Source organism: Manis javanica, chromosome X, assembly GCF_040802235.1.
Source record: "Manis javanica isolate MJ-LG chromosome X, MJ_LKY, whole genome shotgun sequence".
Classification (NCBI taxonomy): domain Eukaryota; kingdom Metazoa; phylum Chordata; class Mammalia; order Pholidota; family Manidae; genus Manis; species Manis javanica.
In genome coordinates, this window is record NC_133174.1 from 116,271,590 (window position 1) to 116,295,643 (window position 24,054).

The window sequence follows — 24,054 nt, forward strand, 5'->3', positions numbered from 1 at the left end:
AAAACCTGTCAATCAAGAATAATATAGCTGGCAAAACAATCCTTCAAAAATGATGGCAAAATGAATACATTCCTAGATGAGAAAAAGCTGATGGAGTTTATCACTAGTAAACCTACCCTACAAGAAATGCTAAGGGAATCAATCAGGCTGAAATAAAAGGACCCTAAGCAGTAACTCAGAGCCATGTGAAGAAATACAAACACTGATAAAGATCACTATATAGATAAATGTAAGAGTCAGTATTATTGTATTTGTGGTTCATAACTCCTGTTTTCATTTTGTGTATGATTGAAAATACAAATATATAAAGTTAATTAAAATCTATTTTAATTATGTCAAACAATAAATAAATATGTATTTGATGCAGTAACCAAATAAAAGGGGAGAAATGGAGCTTTATAGGAGCAGAGATTCTGAATGCTGTTGAAGCTAAGTTGGTATCAATTCAAACTTTAATATGATAACCTTCATAGATTTAGAATATTAAATGTAATCCCCATAGTATGTACCAGAAAAATAGATTAAAAATATACACAAAAGTAAGAATGGATTTTAAAAAATAGAATCAACTATTTGCTTTCTACAAGAGGGTCACACTTGGTCCCAGAAATACAAATGACTGGAAAATGGAAGGATGCAAAAAGATGTACCATGCAAATTTGCAATCACAAATGTTAGAGTGGCTATAATAACAGACAAAGTCAAATAAAATATAAAAGAAAAAGAGGGATCTAGTATATTAATAAAACTGTCAATGCATTGAGAAAGTTTTATGGTTATAAACACATGCACCTCAAACACAGAGTTTCAAAATACATAATGCAAACACTGATAGAATTAAAGGAAAAATAGACAGTTCTACAATAACAGTTAGAGATTTTATAACCCCACTTTTAATAATGGATAGAAAATCTTCACAGATAATCAGTAAGGAAGCAGAGGAATTGAACAACACTATAAAACAACTAGAACTAACAAATAGGACACTCCACCCAACAAGAGCAGAATACACATTATCCTCAAGTGCATATACCCATTCTAATTGATAGATCAAATTTTAGGCTAACAAAATAATATGTCTTAACAGAAATTTAAAAAATTGAAATCAAATGACTCCATACCATAAAGGAGTGAAATTAGAAATAAACAAAAAGACAAAAAAAAAAAGACCCCACCAAATGTTCTCTATAAGAAACCCACTTTAAATCAAAGACACATATTATTATATATTAATAGATGAAGAAATATATACAATGCTAACACTATTCAAGGAAAGTGGGAATAGAAATATTAATTTTACATTGGTCAATCGTCAGAGCAAGGAAAATTATCAGGGACAAACATGGGCATTATATATTGATAAAGGAGTTGATTCTCAAAGAAGAGAAAACCTTAATATGTATGCACTTAACATCAAAAACACACCTTAACAAATTTAAAAGAATAGAAATGAACCAATGTCTGCTCCCAGACCGCCATGGAATTAAACCAGAAATCAATAACAGAAAACAAGCTGAAAAACTCCAAAATATTTGGTGACTAAGCAACATGCTTCTAAATAACACCTGGGTTAAAGAAAAAAATCTCAAGAAAATTTTAAAATATTTTTAATTAAATGAAAATTAAAATTGATCAAAAATTTTGGGATGCAATGAGAGCATATAGCATTGAATGCATATATTACAAAAGAAAACAGATCTAAAACCAATACTATAAGCTTCTATATTAGAAAATTTGAAAAAGAAGAACAAATTAAATCCAATAGAAGCAGAAGAAAACAAATCAAATTAGAGTAAAAATCAATGTAATTGAAAAGAGAAAAACAATAGAGAAAAGCAACAAAACCAAAAGTTGGTTCTTTGGAAACTTCAATAACTGATACACCTCTAGTGAGGTCAACTAAGAAAACAAGAGAGAAGACAGAAATTGCAAATATCAGAAATGAAAAAAAGCTGTATCACTACAGATCCTATGGATATTGCAAAGATAATAAAGAAATACTATTAATAATTCTATGTGCACAAATTTGATAAACCAGATGAAGTGGATCAGTTCCTGAAAAGACAAAATTTAATAAAAATAGAAATAGAAAATCTGAATAGATTTATATCTATGAATGAAAATAAATCAATAATTAATAACCTACCAAAATAGAAAGCACCAGACCCAGATGGATTCAGTGGTGAATTCTACTAAACATTTAAGGAAGAAATTTTACAAATTCTATACAATATTTTCAGAAGGAATAATTGTAAACTCATTCTATGAGGATAGCATTACCCTAATACCAAACCAGACAAAGACATTACAAGAAAAGAAAACTACAAAGCAATATCTCTTATGAACACAGGTGTAAAATTCCTCAATAAAATATTAGCATATCAAATCCAATAGTGTTTAAAAAGAATTACAAACCAAGACCAAGTGGGATTTATCCCCAGTATGCAGGGATGATTCAACATGTGAAAACCAGTTAATGTAATCCATCATATCAACAAAGCTAAAAAGAAAGATCAGTTGATTATATCAATACATACAAAAAACACTTGACAAAATTCAACACCCATTCATGATAAAATCTTAATAAAGTAGAAATAGAGGGGAACTTCTACTTGATAAAGAATACCTGCAAAAAAACCCTATAGTTAACATGGTACTTAGTGTAACAAACAAAGCTCTCCCACTAAGATAAGGTACAAGGCAATTATAAACCCTCTCACCACTTTTCAACATCATACTGGAAGTTCTATAAGACAAGAAAAGTAGCAAGACAATAAGATAAGTAAATTAAAGGTGCACAGATTAGGAAGGAAGAAATAAAATTTTCTATGCTTGCAGATGGCATAATCATTTCTAGAAAATCCAAAAGAATCAATAAAAAGACCTCTTGGAACTGATAAGTGACTATAGCAAAGTTGCAGAATACAGGATAGTAGACAAATGTCAACTGTTTTCCTATATACCAGCAATGAACAAGTGGAATATGAAATTAAAAACACTAATATAATTTACACTAGCACCTAATAAAATGAAATATTTCTCTATATATGTTAACAAAATATGTACAAGATCTATGTGAGGAAACCTAGAAAATACTGATGAAAAAAATGAAAGATAAACTATATGAGTGGAGAGATATCTCATGTTCATGGATAGGAAGATTTGATATTGTCAAGATGTTTGTCCTAACCTGATCTACAGATTCAACACAATCACCATCAAACTCAGTAAATTATTTTGTAGATTTTGACAAACTGACTCTAAAATTTATCTGGAGAAACAAAGGACCCAAAATAACTAACACAATGTTGAAGGAGAAAAACAAAGTTAGAGGACTGAAACTACCTGACTTCAAAACTTACTATAAAGCTACAGTAATTAATACAGGGTGCTATTCGCAAAAGAATAGACAAGTAGATCAATGCATCAGAATAGCCCAGAAATAAATGCACATCAACTTAGTCAACTGACCTTTGACAAAGGAACAAAGGCAATACAATGAAATAAACATAATCTTTTCAACAAATAGTACTAAAATAACAGATTTCCACCTGTATAGAAATTAATCTAGACACAGACAGAAGACAGTTTGGCAGTTTCTTACAAAATTAAACATATACTTATCATCTGACCCAGCAACTGCACTCCTTCGTATTTACCCAAAGGGGTTGAAAACTTATGTCTACACAACAGCCTGCATATGGATGTTTATAGCAGCTTTATTCATAATTGCCAAAACTTGGAAGCAACTAAGATATCCTTCAGCAGGTGAATGTATAAACAAACTGTGGTATGTCCAGATAATGGAATATTATTTAGTCTTTAAAAGAAATGAGCTATCAAGCCATGAAACGACATGAAGGAAATTTAAATGCATATTAATAAGTGAAAGGAGCCAATATGAAAATGATACATACTGTATGATTTCAACTATATGACATTCTAGAAAAGGAAAAACTATAGAGACAGTGAAAAGTTCAGTGATGGACTGAAATTGTGGGGGAGGGATGAATAAATGTAGCACAGAGGATTTTTAGGGCAGTGAAAATACTCCATATATTACCATAATGATAGGCACATGACATTATGCATTTATTCAAACCCATAGAATGTACAACACTAAGAGTGAACCCTAATGTAAATTTTAGACTTGGAGTGATTATGATGTGCCAATGTAGGTTCATTAGTTGTAACAAATGTACCACTCTAATAAGGGATGTTGATAATGTGGGAGTTGCATACATGCAGGAGCAAGTAGTATATGGGAAACATCTGTACCTTCCCCTCAATTTTGCTGTGAACCTAAAACTGCTCTACGAAATAAAGCCTTAATAAATATGTATATATTATATTTATTTATATTTAATATATATTTAATTATTACTGATATATATTTATTTTTATATTTTATATTTCCATATATATTCAACTAAAGTCATATGTATGTGTCAGTGCATATATACATATATATATATATATACATGAAGTGCTGATACATGATAAAACATGGATGAACCTTGAAAACATTATGCTGAGTGTAAAAAGCCAGACATAAAACCTTATACATGTATGATTCCAGTTATATGAAATATCAAGAATAGTAAATTCAAACAGACAGAAGCAGATTGGTAGTTGCCAGGGTTTGAGGCAAGGTGAGAATGAGTAATAACTGCTTATTGGACATGGAGTTTCCTTTTGATGTAATGAAAGTATTTTGGAACTAAATAGAGGTAGTAGTTTTGCAACATTATGAATGCAATAAATGCCAATGAATTGTTCACTTTAAAATGGTTAATTTTCTGTTGTGTTAATTTCACTAAGTAAAATAATAAAAGAAAAAAGTTGAAAGCAGTCAAAGAGAAACAGTTCATCATCTGTAGGAGCAAAACAATTTGAAAAGCTGGGGATATTTCATCTAGAATTATGGTGGACAAAAGGAAGTGGAATGACATTTTTCAAGTGCTGAAAGAAAAGAACTATCAAGAGCAAACTGTAACATGTGAAAGTATCTTTAAGCAATGAAAAGAAAATAAAGATATTATTAAATGAAGGAACACTAAGAATTTGTTGCTACCAGAGCTTGAAGAGGCAAGGAACCTCACCAAACAGAAAGATAATGATAAAGATTTGATCCTTCACTAAAGAAATAATAGACTGGGACAAAGAGAAGTAAACATAATAGACTGTATTTCACCACATGAATTTCTTTAGTAATATTTTATGGTTAAAGCAAAAATTGTAACACAACCTTATTTGGTACTCAATGTATACACAGGAAATACTTAAGAAAATTATATTTTAAAAATGGGAAAGTTAAAGGAACCTAAATGGAAGGCATATATATTTTCTATACTTCACGGAAGTGTTAAGACATCAAATCCAATAGAATGTGATGAGTCATATATACATGTGATATTACTTAGAGAAACTGCTAAGAAAATTATATAAAGAGATATACTCAAAAATGAATAGGAGAATACCAAAGATATTTTCATGGTCAGAAATATAAAGTGGAGGAAATTTGCTTGTTTGACAAAAAGACCAACAGTAATATTAATCAGAAATAGATCATGGAAGTGACAAAATAAAGAGCTGGTGACTGGCTACTTTAAGGTCAAATTAGGGGAAGCAGAAATTAAAGTTAAAATACATTATTGATTAAAATGAACTTTGAACCTTCAACTCTTTTCCAAAAGAAAAACAAGTTCAGGAGGGAAGCCAATATATTATGAATATGAATATAGATGGCATTAATTAATGAGTCCATGTGCTTCTTTTCAAGGCATATACAGAAGAAATCTATTGACATTAGTATCATAGGTAGACTTATAGATAAAAATAAACTTCAAGACAAATCATCATTGAGTTTCTATACTACTCATTTTAAACAATCATCTTATGAAGTCCAATTATATCTCATGAGAGGTTGGAAATAAAATAATCTCTAATAAGCTATTAACTCTTCTACATTTTCTCTAATTTACAGCTATAATAATGACAAAGAAAACACATAACAGAGACCAAAATGTGGTGTAAGGGGTGGTGAAACTGATTTTTATCTGGAGACAACATGTTAGAATTATTTCAACTGTCTTTACTAGTCTGTTTTAAATGCCAAGGAAAAGACCTACAAATTTAAAAAGGCCTTGAAAAGAAGTCTTCAATATCATATTTACAAACTTCCAAGAAGTAGAGACTGATTGTCCATTCAATTTGTATAAAATAACACTTTTTAAACTAGTGTGTATACAAATAGCCTACTGAAATTTTTAAAATGAGGCTTCTAATTTCAGCAGGCTTGGAGTGAGTCAAAGAATTTGCATGTCTAACAAGCTACTAGGTGATGCAGATATTTACAGGTTCGGCCACACTTTGAGTAGCAAGGGTCTAATAAATTAGAAATATGGTACTAATAAGGTCAAAGTTTTAAATTCCATTTTCATATTGCCCAGATAGCTTGGGGTAAAATAAAACAGCATGGAAACTGTAGTGTGGATGAACAATATGCAATCCCAAATCCTTCACTGTCTAATTTTGTGATCAATACAAGAGACAATCTCTTTCAGCCAGTTTTTCCATCTGTAAATCATGGATAGCATTATTACCCACTCCTAGGGGTTGTCATGAAAGCTAAATGACTTATTTGTAAAATGCTTGAAAAATATTGCCATGCTAAACAAACTCAAGTTCTCGCTTTCCTACCCTAACCACAATAGATTACATCCCTAAATCAAAGCAATTTACAAGTCATTGGTAAAAAGGTGGCTGAATCTGACGTCATGTAGAAACAGTTGATAGCAAACTGACCATAAAAACATCTCAAATTGGAAGTACAATTTCATACACATATTGATTAGAATAAAATGCAACTTCTGTAGTTTTGCCTCCAATTTCTCTTATTTCACCTCTTCTCAGCCTCACATTCCCAGCCCGTTATTTCTGAGACCTAAAGACCTTTGATCCACCAAAGATCTGGAGGTATCTACAGTACGAAGAATTGATATCACTGTTTTTTAAATATCCACACTTACAAAATGAGGAAATAAACCATATGATTAAAATTATTTGGCTGCAAAAATCATCTGGAAAAATGCACAAATTATAAATTACTAGAAAACAATAACAAAAATATCAAACAAGTAGACAGTGTAATTTTGATTCAGTGTTGTTCTTTTATTGTTGGTTGGTAGTAGTTATTTTGAGTGTGCACGAACCTTTACCTTGCTTATTCTATTTCTAAATAGAAATCTAAAAACAATGTTAAATGGCTTATATTTATCATTATTCTTCTCAAATAAAACCTTTTAGAGGAAAATCAAATAGAGTTAGTCTCTTGTACCTAAAAAATATACACTTCTTTTGAGATACAGTGAAGAAAAGGCAATATTCTACTATGTAAACCCTTCCTTATTAGATAAAACCTGTGTGTCTTCTCATCAACTACATCTTAGAACCCTGTTAAAATGAAAATTACTTTTTCATCTATCTTAATTTTTTTCTGTGCATAGAAATCTGCCTGGCCTAACATTTTATCCAGGAAGCATATGGAATAAATTAGACTAAAATCCTGTATCAGTTATAGTATAGAAATTTCTGACCCATTGAAATTCAAGTTTTACTTGACTTCCAAGGGCAATTGTGGATCTTTAGATTCATGGACTGGACAGATATGCCCCCTAGTGGTTCCAGTGGGCGATAAAAAAAAACTGGACAGCCCTAGCCACTGCACTTTTGCTGATAATTCACTCAGTCTTCGAAGAAGACTGATTTAAAATCGTAGATAAATGCATGTCCTATTAAGTGTCAGAGTTGTAGGTGTAGTAAGTCCTAGCCTATGAGCAAACCGAATATTCTCATTAAATCCCTGGGTCTCTATGTCTCTATTCGAACACCTGTTTATTGGCGTTGGGGTCATGTATGGGTGCGTCTGTGTGTAAAAGAGGAATGTTGTTTTCCAAATGAAAGAGGGTGTTTCTGTCCACTTTAAGGCTCACTTTAAGGCTGACCAGATGCATATTCAAGATTCCAGTTATAAAAATAGCTTCCCGGCCTGGCAATGAGGTCAGTATGAGGATAATTTTAAGAAGTCCCAGCGTGAGACTGGCTGCTATAGGGACTTCAGGCTTGAAGGAGTAAAGGGGAACTTTTACGTCCTTTGAATTTTGCAAGTGCCTTAAAAAATAACTGCACTGGGTCATCCAGGTGAAATTCTGGCAGTGCCAATACGGGAAGGTCTTTAGTCTTAGGGTAGACAGAGGTGACCCTGGATATGTGTCTCTGTCTCTCACAGCCCCTCTGCAGAAATGTCTAACTTCTGGAGACATCCATAGACAGACACAGAAAGTGAAGAAAGCAACGGAGAGAGTGGCTGTGGTCGTCAGGACAGATAAGATAGATTGGTGAGGACAGCAAGGATCCAAAAAAACACCAGGGTGTTTCTCAGCACTCCCGGTGCCTTCCTCTTCATGTGGGAGAACATCTACACTCCCTGCATCCTTGTTACTTACTGCATCATCTCAGAGCCCGTACTCAACACACCCATATGAGATATTTTTATTTAAAATAATTTGTATATTTCATATATAAAATTTTTATTTATATTTTTCTATATGTAATTTTTTAGATTTTTACGTTTATATTATGAAATAACACACCACATTGAATACTTGCGTTAAAGTTTGAAAGATGAAATTAAGGATTAGCACAGTGCATTTGATAACATACTTGTTGAATGAATGATAGAGAGTACAATTGATTAAATCCATAGAATGGCCTTATTAACTGAGTTCAGGAAAAAAAATTCCTTTAATAAAGAGGTTATCTTTTGAAAAGAAACCCAATCTTTTTTCATGACATAAGAATCTCCAAAGGGAGTATGATCACTCCCTCTAAAACTCTTCTTACTCATATTCCATGTGCATTTTAATCTCTATGTGTTTTCCTTTTCCTTGTTTGGACTCATTGATAAAATGATTCACCTTGTCTTCTTTGAATATAATTCCTTACAATAGTAGGCACTATTGCTCGATTTAAGGTGCCTGTCACTAAACTAAATTACTCAAACGAGGAGAAAGGAAAATTTCAAGTTACAAATCAACATTTTTAATAACATGGGGGTGGGTGGAGACAAAGATTTAAATATTTGCCAAAGCAAAACAAGCTTGAAGTGGAATACTGCAGTCCTCATTTTCAAAAATCTTAATGACACACAGCATTTGTAATTGAAGCCAGTCTTGATGAGGGTAGGAAGTGATCAAATCATTTGGTGGCTAGGTGTGTACTTAAGCTCTGTTTCTTATATTAACTTTCCCTTTTTTATAGGTTACTAATATGTAAAATATACTTAATTGGTTTGCCTTTGAAGTTTGTTTAAAATAACTATGTTTAAGTATGTTGCTTATATTATGATCGATACACTCTAAAGGAAATTTTGTTATTATTTGGAGAACAGTAATGAAATACATCACCATTAGACCTTGATGCAGCTGAAACAAAGCAAAAACAAAATTATATTCCAATATCCTTGAAATCTTTGTTGTTTTGTAGTAAATGCGTATTGTTTCCTTAGCTTTGTTTTTTGAACAGATGTGTATTTGCATAATGTGAAGATTTAGTTAGACTTGTGAAAGGAAAATCACATCTCTATTTTACAATGGGACTAATATATGTATAAAGATTAGATAAAGCAATCCAAAAACAAGCATATGATTTACACTTTAGTTCTAACCCACTCTTTGTATTTGAGGAGCTACAAGATGTATCATGAATGTAAAACATTATGCCTAATTTTCAATGGAGTGGATAAAGGTATGCTTTATCTGTAGAAAATTATTCTCTTTGCATCCTTGGGAAATCAACCTGTACTGTTACACTTTTTATTTTATTTTTTAAGATTTGTATGCTTGGGTGCTTCCTTGTGAATCCTAACTCTGAATCTTAGATAATATCCAAACCAACAGTACATAACTAAAAATTTAATATAGTATAATACAAAATTTCAAACAGTTGGGCTACTATTGTGCCCTGAATTACAATATCTCATTACTGAGTTATTTAATGCCACAAAGACTTCCATGCACCAATTTATCATCTTTCCTCCCTTTTTCCCCCTAGAATGAATGGGTTGATTGTGTATACAGCATGCTCATATTACATATTTCTTATGATGAGCACGAAAGGCAGGTTGCCTTACATTACAACTATATTTTCTATAACAGTAGTGTTTATTGGTTGCAGTGGTAAAGAATAGAAGTTTAGTAACCTATTAGCAGAAAGTAGGCTGATATGAGCCACATATTAAAATATTTTACAAATCAGTTCCAGTATAACCTATTTTTAATCCAGAGCAGAACAAAGTATATTGTTTTGATTGTAGATTTAACACATTTGGATGTAACATAAAAATAAGGGTCTAAATTAAGGTCTCAATGTTTGAACTAAACTTGGATATTTTCTCCCTTTCCTCTTCAGTTAAATAAAGACTTTCAGTGCTTAGTCGTGTCTGATCTTCAGTACTGAAAATCCTGAATCCTCTCAACTGATAGGATGCGACAGAAGTAGAGAGCTTAAAGAAAAAACATTCAACCATATCGTAACTGCCAAGAAAAATAAACACGTTCAACCTCTATACCTTTTTGACCCAATCTAAATGCATCATTGTAACAGATTTCTTATATTTGCAGGTACAGTAGTCTAAAGGTCAAAAGCATAGACTGACTAACTTCAGGTTATCCTTTGATTTATCTTAAGAGGACTTATGGAAGACTTGGGGAAAGATTTTGCAAAGGAAATAAGGTCATAAAGAAAAAGTCAGATAGCTTCAGGCTTTTAAATAATATATAGAAATCAAAATTCTCCCAAAGAATGATTCTTTTTGTTCCTTTTGCTTTACCAGTCTGTACTATTAAACAAACTTTAGGTAGTGCTTCTATTCTAAAAATTACAAATAAAAGTTCAAGAAAGCCAACTAATAGTACATGACATATTTTCTTGATTTAATCCAACCCCTTACATAATAAAAGTTGCAAAGTCAAATGAGGGTAAAATAACTCCTCAGATATTGTTTATTCAAGAATCTACTGCTGTCAAATCCACAAAATAGAATAGCATTTTATAATATCTAGAAAAATATAAAAGTAACATTAACACAAGGAATTTCACCCAGTTGTTTACCTTTAATTAAAATGAGTTCACGGAATTTTGTGTTGAGCTTTGAAAGCCTTAGCAATGTTTGATATATTTTTCTTGTAATCTGGGAGAAAAAAAAGTTCCTTATACCAACTGGTAAAGAAGTAGAAAAATCGCTGAGGAATTAAATCATGACATGTATGTAAGGCATCTTGTTCTTAGTTTTTATTTATTTATTTTGTAGATTTTATCTACTGGGCATCTTGTTTTTAGATTTTATATTACACAATTAAAACAATCAATTTTTATATAGCACTATCTCATAAGCATTGCCTTAATTTCCTAAGACACATATGGAACATTCAAAATAATTAATGAATATTAGAAACTATTGATGTGCTTATTCTCTTTCTGTTTTCATTTCATATAGATATTTTTCTCTTTTGATTACTGTGAACATAAATATCTCAATGAAAACTACATTTTTTTCTTAGTTCCCTTCTTCTTTGTGGGAGAGCTTTTAGTGATGCATAGCCAAACTGATGACAGCATTCTGAAATTATGTTTCATAGTAAAGCCTTCAGTTATGTTGAAGTTTCTTGCAGTCAAAGCCACACACTATCTAAAAGCAAATAATAACTTTACTATGCTTACTCAAGAACATAGTTAGGCTATTGTATCTTGGATAGAAATATAACCTGAATAACCTTTCTGGTCTGGCTTCTTGCAAATGTATTTCATTGTCTTTTTCCACATTTTATCTTTTCCAAGATAAAAAGGCATCCTATATTACAATCATTTTGTTTATACTCCACTATGTCTTTCAGTGACTGACTTTTGTTCATTTATTCTGTCTTTTTTTCATTTACATACAAGTATACTTTTTTAAACATTATTTCAGTGCCGTGGCACTTTGCTGTGCCATTTCATTTCTTTATAGTTTATGTGGCTTTGGGGTGGCAGAAGTTTTCCATAGTGGCATAAAGCTAATCCATGAACTGATTTATATTGGTGATCCTGTAAATATCATAATACTAGTCAAGATAATATAGGTCAAAAGCAGAAATAGCTTATTGACCTTAAAATATTGTTTCCTTTATTTCATTCCAAATTGTGATACTGAAATTAATAAATACTTTAAGCTACAATGCCAGTGTAGTATCAACAATAGTAGCCAATTTCCACTGAGCTGTTATCTATACCAGGTAAAAGTCAAGCTCTTCATGTAAATATCTCATTTAATCCTCAAGGAACTTTATGAAGTATGTACTGTTATTATGTTTATCTTAAAGTTAAGAAAACTGATATAATGATAAGGGTGAGACCTCTGGAATCCTACTGCCTAGATTTGAACATCTATCACTTGTGTAACCTGGGGATAAATAGATTAATCTCTGTTAGTTTCCTTATTTCCTTGGAAATGCCAGATAGTCCAGATTGGCTTCATCAATAGGGGAAGTGAATTAGGAGATTGTTGGATTTATGGTTAGAGCAGTGACCTGAGAGTGAGTTGTATATTCAGCTAAAGATTTTGAATTTTACTTCATAGGCAATGAATGACGTACTTTAAAAACATTTTTTTTACCAATTACTATACTGAAGATGCATTTTCAGTTCAACTTACAACTCAATCTTAGATGTGTAATTGAAATGACTATGTTTCTGCTACTTTTAAGTATATGATGTCACATTTATTTTTAATATTCTAGATCTGCACTGTTCAATAAGTAGCAATTAGCCACATGTGGCTATTTAACTTTAAATAATTAAAGTTAAGTTAAATTTAAAAATCAGTTCTTCAATCACACCAGGTACATTTTAAGTGTTCAATAGTTACCTGTGTCTAGTGTTAGTAGATTGTATTAGACAGGCCAGATTAGTACATTTCCATTATTATCAAAATTTCTATTGAACAGCACAGCTCTAAATTATACCACTGTGCTCACTGGGACTCATCCCAATCCCTTCACCTACATAATATTACTCTACAGTTATTTATGTTCTCAGAAGGGTGCCTTAGGTTATAGTCTCTCCATTAGGAGTGCCTGTAATATGTTCCTTTCCTGTTCTGATTCCCCATAGCCAATGCTCTCTACCTGAAAGCCTTTTGGAAAGGATTCCCCATTGCCACTACAGTGTCCATGTCAGAGTTGTTTCCTAGTACTTTCAAAGCACCATTCTCTCCATAACTATAAACTGCCAAGCACTTTGCCATCTGTCTGTACCCAGGAAATTATTTTCCCCGCCTCCATCTCCCCTTCAAAAAGCAAGCTACATAATCCTACATAATCTCAAGCATTCCCAGCAATTTGCATGACCAAGTTGGAACATCTGACATAACATTCAGGTTGCCAGGACTTTACAGTCTCTCTAAAGGCATTTAGAAATGTACCTACTTTATATTTGTTAAGGGTCCATTTGGATACTTCTTAAACAGAAAAAATCATCTCGAAAGATTTGAAGTTGATGCCACCATTAGATAAAACAGAGCTACAGTAACTTTGAAAATGCCTCCTCCTTTTTTCTCATTCATATTTCAAAACCTTACAATGAACTTATACAGTATACCATAACCAAAAAAATACAGGTCAATAATATAATTTTATATTGATTAATAATTTGAGGTTACACTAATATCAATATTTCCCAGTTACTAGAGATGACAGATATAGACAGAATATACTTCTATCAGCTATATCTTTTCAATACATTGGATTAGATAACAATTCAAATACTATATTTGGATTTACTACATTTAGATAATCTCTATCACAAAAACCTCTTACTCTGTCCTCTTCCCAGAAATTAGTGGTAATACAAGCAAGGCAAAGATAACTGTTCTAAAGACTTTGAAATGATATTGTTGTGTGTTTAAAAATAATAGACAACTCGAAATTAAGCCCCAGGAACTAGCAGGAGGAGGGGGCCCTGAGCCTCAGAAGCACCCCCACATCTGTCCACAGGGCAGTGGCACCCAGATTATAGGGCACTAATAAAACGGACACATGGGGGGCAGAGCCAGGATGGTGGCGTGAGTAGAGCAGTGGAAATCTCCTCCCAAAAACACAGATCTATGAAAATATAACAAAGAAAACTCTTCCTAAAATAGAGACCAGAGGACACAGGACAACATCCAGACCACATCCACACCTGCAAGAATGCAGTGCCTTGTGAAGGGGGTAAGATACAAGCCCCGGCCCGGCAGGACCCGAGCGCCCCTCTCCCTGGCTCCCAGAGGGTGGAAAGAAACCGAAGCGGTTTTTTTTTTGGCGAGTGCTTTTTGGAAGCCTTAAAGGGACAGGGACCCCGGTGCTAGGGAGGTAGGGCGGCGGGACTGGTGAGCGGGTGCCTGGGACCGGCGCCTGAGGACAAAGAATATCACGCGTTTTTCCCTGCGGGACCGGTGGGCGGGTGCCTGAGACCAGCACCTGAGGACGGAGGAAATCACGCGGTTTTCCCCTTTTTTTTTTCTCTTTTTGGCGAGTGCTTTTTGGAAGCCTTAAAGGGACAGGGACCCCAATACCAGCGAAACAGTGCAGCAAGACTGGAGAGTGGGTGCCTGAGACCGGCGCCTGGGGACAAAGAAAATCGCGCGTTTTTCCCAATACTAGGGAGGCAGGGGGGCGGGACCGGTGGGCAGGGGCCCGGGGCCGGTGCCTGAGGACAAAGAAAATCACGCGTTTCTCTTGTTTTTTTCTTTTTGGCAAGTGCTTTTTGGAGGCCTTAGGGGAACAGGGACCCCAGTGCCAGGGAGGCAGGGTGGCAGGGCGGCAGGGTCGGTGAACAGGTGCCTGGGACCGGCGCCTGGGGATGGAGAGGGTCGCGCATTTCTCTCTTTGATTTTGTCGAGTGTTTTTTGAAGGACTTGGAGGGACAGGGACCCCAGTGCTAGGGAGGCAGGGTGGCAGGACCGGTGGGCGGGTGCCTGGGACCGGCGCCTGAGGACAAACAATATCATGCGTTTTTCCCTTTTTTTTCCTCTCTCTTTCCTCTCTCATTGTTGCTGTTGTTGTTTTGGTTTGGAGAGTGCTTTTTGGAAGTCTTAAAGGGGCAGGACAGGACACTTAGACCAGAGGCAGGGAATCTGGGGATCTCTGGGCACGTTAACCGCCTGGGCAACAGGGAGCACAGAGGCCCCTTACGGAGATAAATAGCCTCCCGGCCACTCCCCATCCAATGGGGCTCCACCATTTTGGAGGAGCAGCCACAGCCAGGCCATGCCCACAGCAACAGCGGAGATAAACTCCATAGCAAACGGGCAGGTAGCAGAAGCCCTGTCTGTGCACAGCTGACAAGCATAAGCCACTAGAGGTCACTATTCTCCCAGGAGAGGAAGGCCACAAACCAACAAGAAGGGAAGCTCTTCCAGCGGTCACTCGTACCAGCTCTGCAAACTATCTCTATCACCATGAAAAGGCAAAACTACAGGCAGACAAAGATCACAGAGACAACACCTGAGAAGGAGACAGACCTAACCAGTCTTCCGGAAAAAGAATTCAAAATAAAAATCATGAACATGCTGACAGAGATGCAGAGAAAAATGCAAGAGCAATGGGATGAGATGCAGAGAAAAATGCAAGAGCAATAGGATGAAGTCCAGAGGGAGATCACAGATGTCAGGAAGGAGATCACAGAAGTGAAACAATCCCTGGAAGGATTTATAAGCAGAATGGATAAGATGCAAGAGGCCATTGAAGGAATAGAAGCCAGAGAACAGGAACGTATAGAAGCTGACATAGAGAGAGATAAAAGGATCTCCAGGAATGAAACAACACTAAGAGAATTATGTGACCAAGCCAAAAGGAATAATATTTGTATTATAGGGGTACCAGAAGAAGAAGAAAGAGGAAAAGGGATAGAAAGTCTCTTTGAAGAAATAATTGCTGAAAACTTCCCCAAACTGGCGTAGGAAATAATCGAACAGACCATGGAAATACACAGAACCCCCAACAGAAAGGATCCAAGGAGGACAACACCAAGACATATAGTAATTAAAATGGCAAGGATCAAGGACAAGGAAAGAGTTTTAAAGGCAGCTAGAAAGAAAAAGGTCACCTATAAAGGAAAACCCATCAGGCTAACATCAGACTTCTTGACAGAAACCCTACAGGCCAGAAGAGAATGGCATGATATACTTAATGCAATGAAACAGAAGGGCCTTGAACCAAGGATACTGTATCCAGCACGACTATCATTTAAATATGATGGCGGGATTGAACAATTCCCAGATAAGCAAAAGCTGAGGGAATTTGCTTCCACCAAACCACCTCTACAGGGCATCCTACAGGGACTGCTCTAGATGGGAGCACTCCTAAAAAGAGCACAGAACAAAACACACAACATATGAAGAATGGAGGAGGAGGAATAAGAAGGGAGAGAAGAAAAGAATCTCCAGACAGTGTATATAACAGCTCAATAAGTGAGCTAAGTTAGGCAGTAAGATACTAAAGAAGCTAACCTTGAACCTTTGGTAACCACGAATCTAAAGCCTGCAATGGCAATAAGTACATATCTCTCAATAGTCACCCTAAATGTAACTGGACTTAATGCACCAATCAAAAGACACAGAGTAATAGAATGGATAAAAAAGCAAGACCCATCTATATGCTGCTTACAAGAAACTCACCTTAAACCCAAAGACAAGCATAGACTAAAAGTCAAGGGATGGAAAAACATATTTCAGGCAAACAACAGTGAGAAGAAAGCAAGGGTTGCAGTACTAATATCAGACAAAATAGACTTCAAAACAAAGAAAGTAACAAGAGATAAAGAAGGACACTACATAATGATAAAGGGCTCAGTCCAACAAGAGGATATAACCATTCTAAATATATATGCACCCAATACAGGAGCACCAGCATATGTGAAGCAAATACTAACAGAACTAAAGAGGGAAATAGACTGCAATGCATTCATTTTAGGAGACTGCAACACACCACTCACCCCAAAGGATAGATCCACTGGGCAGAAAATAAGTAAGGACACACAGGCACTGAACAACACACTAGAACAGATGGACCTAATAGACATCTATAGAACTCTACATCCAAAAGCAACAGGATATACATTCTTCTCAAGTGCACATGGAACATTCTCCAGAATAGACCACATACTAGTTCACAAAAAGAGCCTCAGTAAATTCCAAAATATTGAAATTCTACCAACCAATTTTTTAGACCACAAAGGTATAAAAGTAGAAATAAATTCTACAAAGAAAACAAAAAGGCTTACAAACACATGGAGGCTTAACAACATGCTACTAAATAATCAATGGATGAATGAACAAATCAAAATAGAGATCAAGGAATATATAGAAACAAATGACAACAACAACACAAAGCCCCAACTTCTGTGGGAAGCAGCGAAAGCAGTCTTAAGAGGAAAGTATATAGCAATCCAGGCACACTTGAAGAAGGAGGAACAATCCCAAATGAATAGTCTAACATCACGATTATAGAAACTGGAAAAAGAAGAACAAATGAGGCCTAAAGTCAGCAGAAGGAGGGACATAATAAAGATCAGAGAAGAAATAAACAAAATTGAGCAGAATAAAGCAATAGCAAAAATCAACGAAACCAGGAGCTGGTTCTTTGAGAAAATAAACAAAAAAGATAAGCCTCTAGCCCAACTTATTAAGAGAAAAAGAGAATCAACACAAATCAACATAATCAGAAATGAGAATGGAAAAATCACGACAGACTCCACAGAAATACAAAGAATTATTAAAGACTACTATGAAAACCTACATGCCAACAAGCTGGAAAACCTAGAAGAAATGGACAACTTCCTAGAAAAATACAACCTCCCAAGACTGACCAAGGAAGAAACACAAAAGTTAAACAAACCAATTACGAGCAAAGAAATTGAAACGGTAATCAAAAAACTACACAAGAACAAAACCCCGGGGCCGGACGGATTTACCTCAGAATTTTATCAGACACACAGAGAAGACATAATACCCATTCTCCTTAAAGTGTTCCAAAAAATAGAAGAAGGGGGAATACTCCCAAACTCATTCTATGAAGCCAACATCACCCTAACACCAAAACCAGGCAAAGACCCCACCAAAAAAGAAAATTACAGACCAATATCCCTGATGAATGTAGATGCAAAAATAATCAATAAAATATTAGCAAACAGAATTCAACAGTATATCAAAAGGATCATACACCATGACCAAGTGGGGTTCATCCCGGGGATGCAAGGATGGTACAACATTCGAAAATCCATCAACATCATCCACCACATCAACAAAAAGAAAGACAAAAACCACATGATCATCTCCATAGATGCTGAAAAAGCATTTGACAAAGTTCAACATCCATTCATGATAAAAACTCTCAGCAAAATGGGAATAGAGGGCAAGTACCTCAACACAATAAAGGCCATATATGATAAACCCACAGAGAGCATTATACTGAACAGTGAGAAGCTGAAAGCATTTCCTCTGAGATCGGGAACAAGACAGGGATGCCCACTCTCCCCACTGTTATATAACATAGTACTGGAGGTCCTAGCCATGGCAATCAGACAAAACAAAGAAATACAAGGAATCCAGATTGGTAAAGAAGAAGTTAAACTGTCACTATTTGCAGGTGATATGATACTGTACATAAGAAACCCTAAAGACTCCACCCCAAAACTACTAGAACTGATATCGGAATACAGCAAAGTTGCAGGATACAAAATTAACACACAGAAATCTTTAGCTTTCCTATACACTAACAATGAATCAATAGAAAGAGAAATCAGGAAAACAATTCCATTCACCATTGCATCAAAAAGAATAAAATACCTAGGAATAAACCTAACCAAAGAAGTGAAAGACTTATACTCTGAAAACTACAAGTCACTCTTAAGAGAAATTAAAGGAGACACTAATAAATGGAAACTCATCCCATGCTCATGGCTAGGAAGAATTAATATCATCAAAATGGACATCCTGCCCAAAGCAATATACAGATTTGATGCAATCCCTCTCAAATTACCAGCAACATTCTTCAATGAATTGGAACAAATAATTCAAAAATTCATATGGAAACACCAAAGACCCTGATTAGCCAAAGCAATCCTGAAAAAGAAGAATAAAGTAGGGGGGATCTCCCTCCCCATCTTCAAGCTCTACTAGAAAGCCATAGTAATCAAGACAATTTGGTACTGGCACAAGAACAGAGCCACAGACCAGTGGAACAGATTAGAGACTCCAGAAATTAACTGAAATATATATGGTCAATTAATATTTGATAAAGGAGCCATGGACATACAATGGCAAAATGACAGTCTCTTCAATAGATGGTGCTGGTAAAACTGGACAGCTACATGTAGGAGAATGAAACTGGACCATTGTCTAACCCCATATACAAAGTTAAACTCAAAATGGATCAAATGCCTGAATGTAAGTCATGAAGCCATTAAACTCTTGGAAAAAAACATAGGCAAAAACCTCTTAGACATAAACATGAGTGACCTCTTCTTGAACATATCTCCCCGGGCAAGGAAAACAACAGCAAAAATGAGCAAGTGGGACTACATTAAGCTGAAAAGCTTCTGTACAGCGAAAGACACCATCAACAGAACAAAAAGTAACCCTACAGTATGGGAGAATATATTTTAAAATGACAGATCCGATAAAGGCTTGACGTCCAGAATATGTAAAAAGCTCACATGCCTCAACAAACAAAAAACAAATAACCCAATTAAAAAATGGGCAGAGGAACTGAACAGACAGTTCTCTAAAAATGAAATACAGATGGCCAACAGACACATGAAAAGATGCTCCACATCGCTAATCATCAGAGAAATGCAAATTAAAACTACAATGAGGTATCACCTCACACCAGTAAGGATAGCTGCCATCCAAAAGACAAACAATAACAAATGTTGGCGAGGCTGTGGAGAAAGGGGAACCCTCCTACATTGCTGGTGGGAATGTAAATTAGTTCAACCATTGTGGAAAGCAGTATGGAGGTTCATCAAAATGCTCAAAACAGACCTACCATTTGACCCAGGAATTCCACTCCTAGGAATTTGCCCTAAGAACGCAGCAATCAAGTTTGAGAAAGACAGATGCACCCCTATGTTTATCGCAGCACTATTTACAATAGCCAAGAATTGGAAGCAACCTAAATGTCCATCGGTAGATGAATGGATAAAGAAGATGTGGTACATATACACAATGGAATACTACTCAGCTATAAGAAGTGGAAAAATCCAACCATTTGCAGCAACATGGATGGAGCTGGAGAGTATTATGCTCAGTGAAATAAGCCAAGCAGAGAAAGAGAAATACCAAATGATTTCACTCATCTGAGGAGTATAAGAACAAAGGAAAACTGAAGGAACAAAACAGCAGTGAAATTACAGAACCCAAAAATGGACTAACAGGTACCAAAGGGAAAGGAACTGGGGAGGATGGGCGGGCAGGGAGGGATAAAGGTGGGGGACAAGAAGGGGGGTATTAAGATTAGCATGCATGGGGGGGAGGGAGAAAGGGGAGGGTGGGCTGTACAACACAGAGAGGACAAGTAGCGATTCTACAAGATTTTGCTAAGCTGATGGACAGTAACCATAATGTGGTTGTTAGGGGGGACCTGATATAGGGGAGAGCACAGTATACATACTATTTTTCATGTAAGTGTCGATTAAAGATTTAAAAAAAAAGAAAGAAAGAAAGAAAAGTGGTATTACTCCTTGATAGGATAAAACTATTGGTAAATCAAAGATCAACGCATGCTTTAAATATCCTTAATGTTGATCACTTAAAGGGTGTCAGATGATCAGCTATGGAGGTACTCTTTTCTGATAATATTCCTTTCTCTTAATAAAAAAAAAAAAGCAGTTCCTGTGTGCTGACCTCCAATGAGTTCTGCACATTGGTATAGAGGGCATGTCAAAGTGTGGGCAAAGGGTCTGTTTGTTTCTATGCAGAAGATCAAGGCCTAGCTTGGATAGCCAGAAAATGAACTAACATACGATATGAGGAGGAGCTTCTGGCATCAGCACTCTTTGGAGGACTTGTGCCAGGGTGATGATCATCAAAAAGCCTCCACAGGGATTTGGGCGATGCTGCGGTTGTGGCTGCATCCACCCCACCGTGTCCTGGACTTGCCATTGGAATGGGGAGGGAGATGTCTAGGCTGGCATGTGCATACAGTGAGACAATGAATTTGACCGGATCTGTACTGTTGGTACTCAACCAGGAGTTGGGAGTGGTGCAAGTTGTAGCACTCCAAAATCTTATGACTATAGACTATCTACGGTTAAAAGAACATATGGGATGTGAACAGATCCCAGAAATGGGCTGCTTTAATTTGTCTGATTTCTCTCAGACTCTTCAAGTACAGTTGGACAATATCCATCATATCATAGACAAATTTTCACAAATGCCTAGGGTGCCTAAATGGTTTTCTTGGCTTCACTGGAGATGGTTGGTAATTATAGATTTGCTTTGTTTATGTCACCATATTCCTATTATGTTAATATGTGAGCGCAAATTAGTTGGTAGTTTAAAACCTATACATACTTAAGGTACTCTACAAGAAGATATTTCAAAGAAATAATCAATCCTCCCATGTTTTCTTCCATATGCTACCTCTATAGCTTTTCTTCTTCCTTCCTAATTACAACCCTTCAGTAGAATTCGTGCCTCATATAGAATTTACCAAGTATCATAATTCCTCCAGGTGGTAAAGATATCTCGAGACAAGTGCTGGGCATGGAAGCCACAGGGCATAAATCTGCAAAGAAGTAAAAAGCTAACCTTTTCAAACAATATGGCTTCTCTCTCACTTACCAACTTTACATTTCCCTGTATGGCCCCAGAAGATGACTGGTTAGCTAGAGACGGGTAAGATTCCTCAAGGGAGGAACAACCTAAGACAGGCACAGTCGCAGGGGGGCCATCAGGTGAGAAATTGGGGATCAACAGAGGTGAGGCTCAGAACCTCACCCCCCCCCCCTGTTTTGAGAGAAATCTTCTGCATCCGTGGATGTTTTGCTGCCCTTGTCTAGCTTGGATTAATACTTAGTCCATAGGCACACACCTGATCATCTACAATTGCTCTCTTACAACACTACACTATGTTTTCTACCTTTATCTTGCATCTACCTACCACTTCAGCAGTTTATTAAAAATAAAAATAATAATAATAATAAAGGGAGAAATGTGGGGTCCACATATAAATCAAGTATAAAAATCAAACAAATATTCATATTTGACCTGATTGTTTATAGTTCATAATGCGTGATCAAAACCAAAAGTTTCTGTGATGACTGCCCTTGTACTGTTCACCATGTAAGAATTTATTCACTATGTAAGAATTCGTTCACCATATAAGAACTTGTTCATTATGCTTCAGAAGATTGGAGACTGACGAGAATTAGGCTTGAGATGGATTAATGATTGTACATTGAGCATTGACCCCCCTATACAGAATTTTATTGTTGTTAACATCCATTTGATCAAAAAATATGAGAGATGCCCTCTCAAAAAAATAAAAACAAAAAATAATAGACAACTCGGTGCTGGGCATAAAATGAATTAGAAAAATGAATGAAAAAAAGGATGGAGGAAAAAATAGTTTAAAAATGAGATTATTGTCAATAATCCTTGGTCTATAAAAATGCACTTAAAATTTCATAGAAATGTGAAATGCTAATAGAGCTGCTTCAAACGTAACTTAAGAACTGTCAACTTCCTTTAAAAAAGTCAAAAAATCCTTGGATATCATTTCCTTCACATAAAATTGCATATCAGCGGCTATAAACATGTTAATTTTTAGGCTGCTCAATGTCTACGTACACAGAAGTGATTCAGGATACTGTATAGAGAGGTCAGCATTTATTTCTAGTTTCCAGAGTACTTATAATATTTTGCTTTTATGAATATAGGGAATTTTTTCATTAAGAAGAAATATGTAAGGATTACACATTATTAAGAAAAGATATCAAGATGGCATGCCACCTCACACCCACTAGGATGGCTATCATAAAAACAACAGATGATAACAAGTGTTGGCAAAGCTGTGGAAAAATCAGAAGCCTCATACACTGCTGATGATCATGTAAAATGGTGCAGTGTCTTCGGAAAACAGTCCAACAGTTTCTCAAAAAGTTGAACACAGAGTTATCATATGACCTAGAAATTTCACTCCTAAGTATATACCAAGAGAACTGAAAACAAACATCCACACAGAAACTTGTTAATGAATATTCATTGCAGCCTTATTCATAATACCCACAAAGTGAAAACATGTCTATCAAGTGGATAAATAATAGGCGGTATAGCCACACAACAGATTATTATTCAGTCATGAAAAGGAATGAAGTATTGATACGTGCCACAATATGGATGAAACTTGAAGACATGCTAAGTAAAAGAAGCCAGTCACAAAAGACCACATATTACATATTATACATCTGTTTATATGAAGTGTCCAGAATAGGCAAATCTATGGACACAGAAAGTAGATTAAGGATTGCCTAAGAGAATGGGAGGCAGAGGTAAAAAGGGAGTGAATGCTATGGGGTATGAGGTTTCTTTTGGGGGTTATGGAAATGTTCTATAATTAGATAATGATGATGTACAACTCTGTGAATATATTAAAACTTGTACACTTTAAATGGGTGAATTGTATGTTATATAAAAGTGTTTTTAAAAGTTCATGAAATAAAATAATACACTGTAATCCCCCCAAAATGAAATAGCTGGTATTAACATTTTGGTGTATCATTGCTATTACAACATATTTCTTGTTTTTACATGGTTATTGAATGACATATAGAAATATCTATAAAATGATTTGCATAAGTTTACTGCAAGACACATTTTGAAACAGCAAAACTGCATATAAAATATAAAATATAAAATAATATTTTAATTAATGGTGAAATAGAATGTTCATAACTATAAAGACATGATATGTAAAA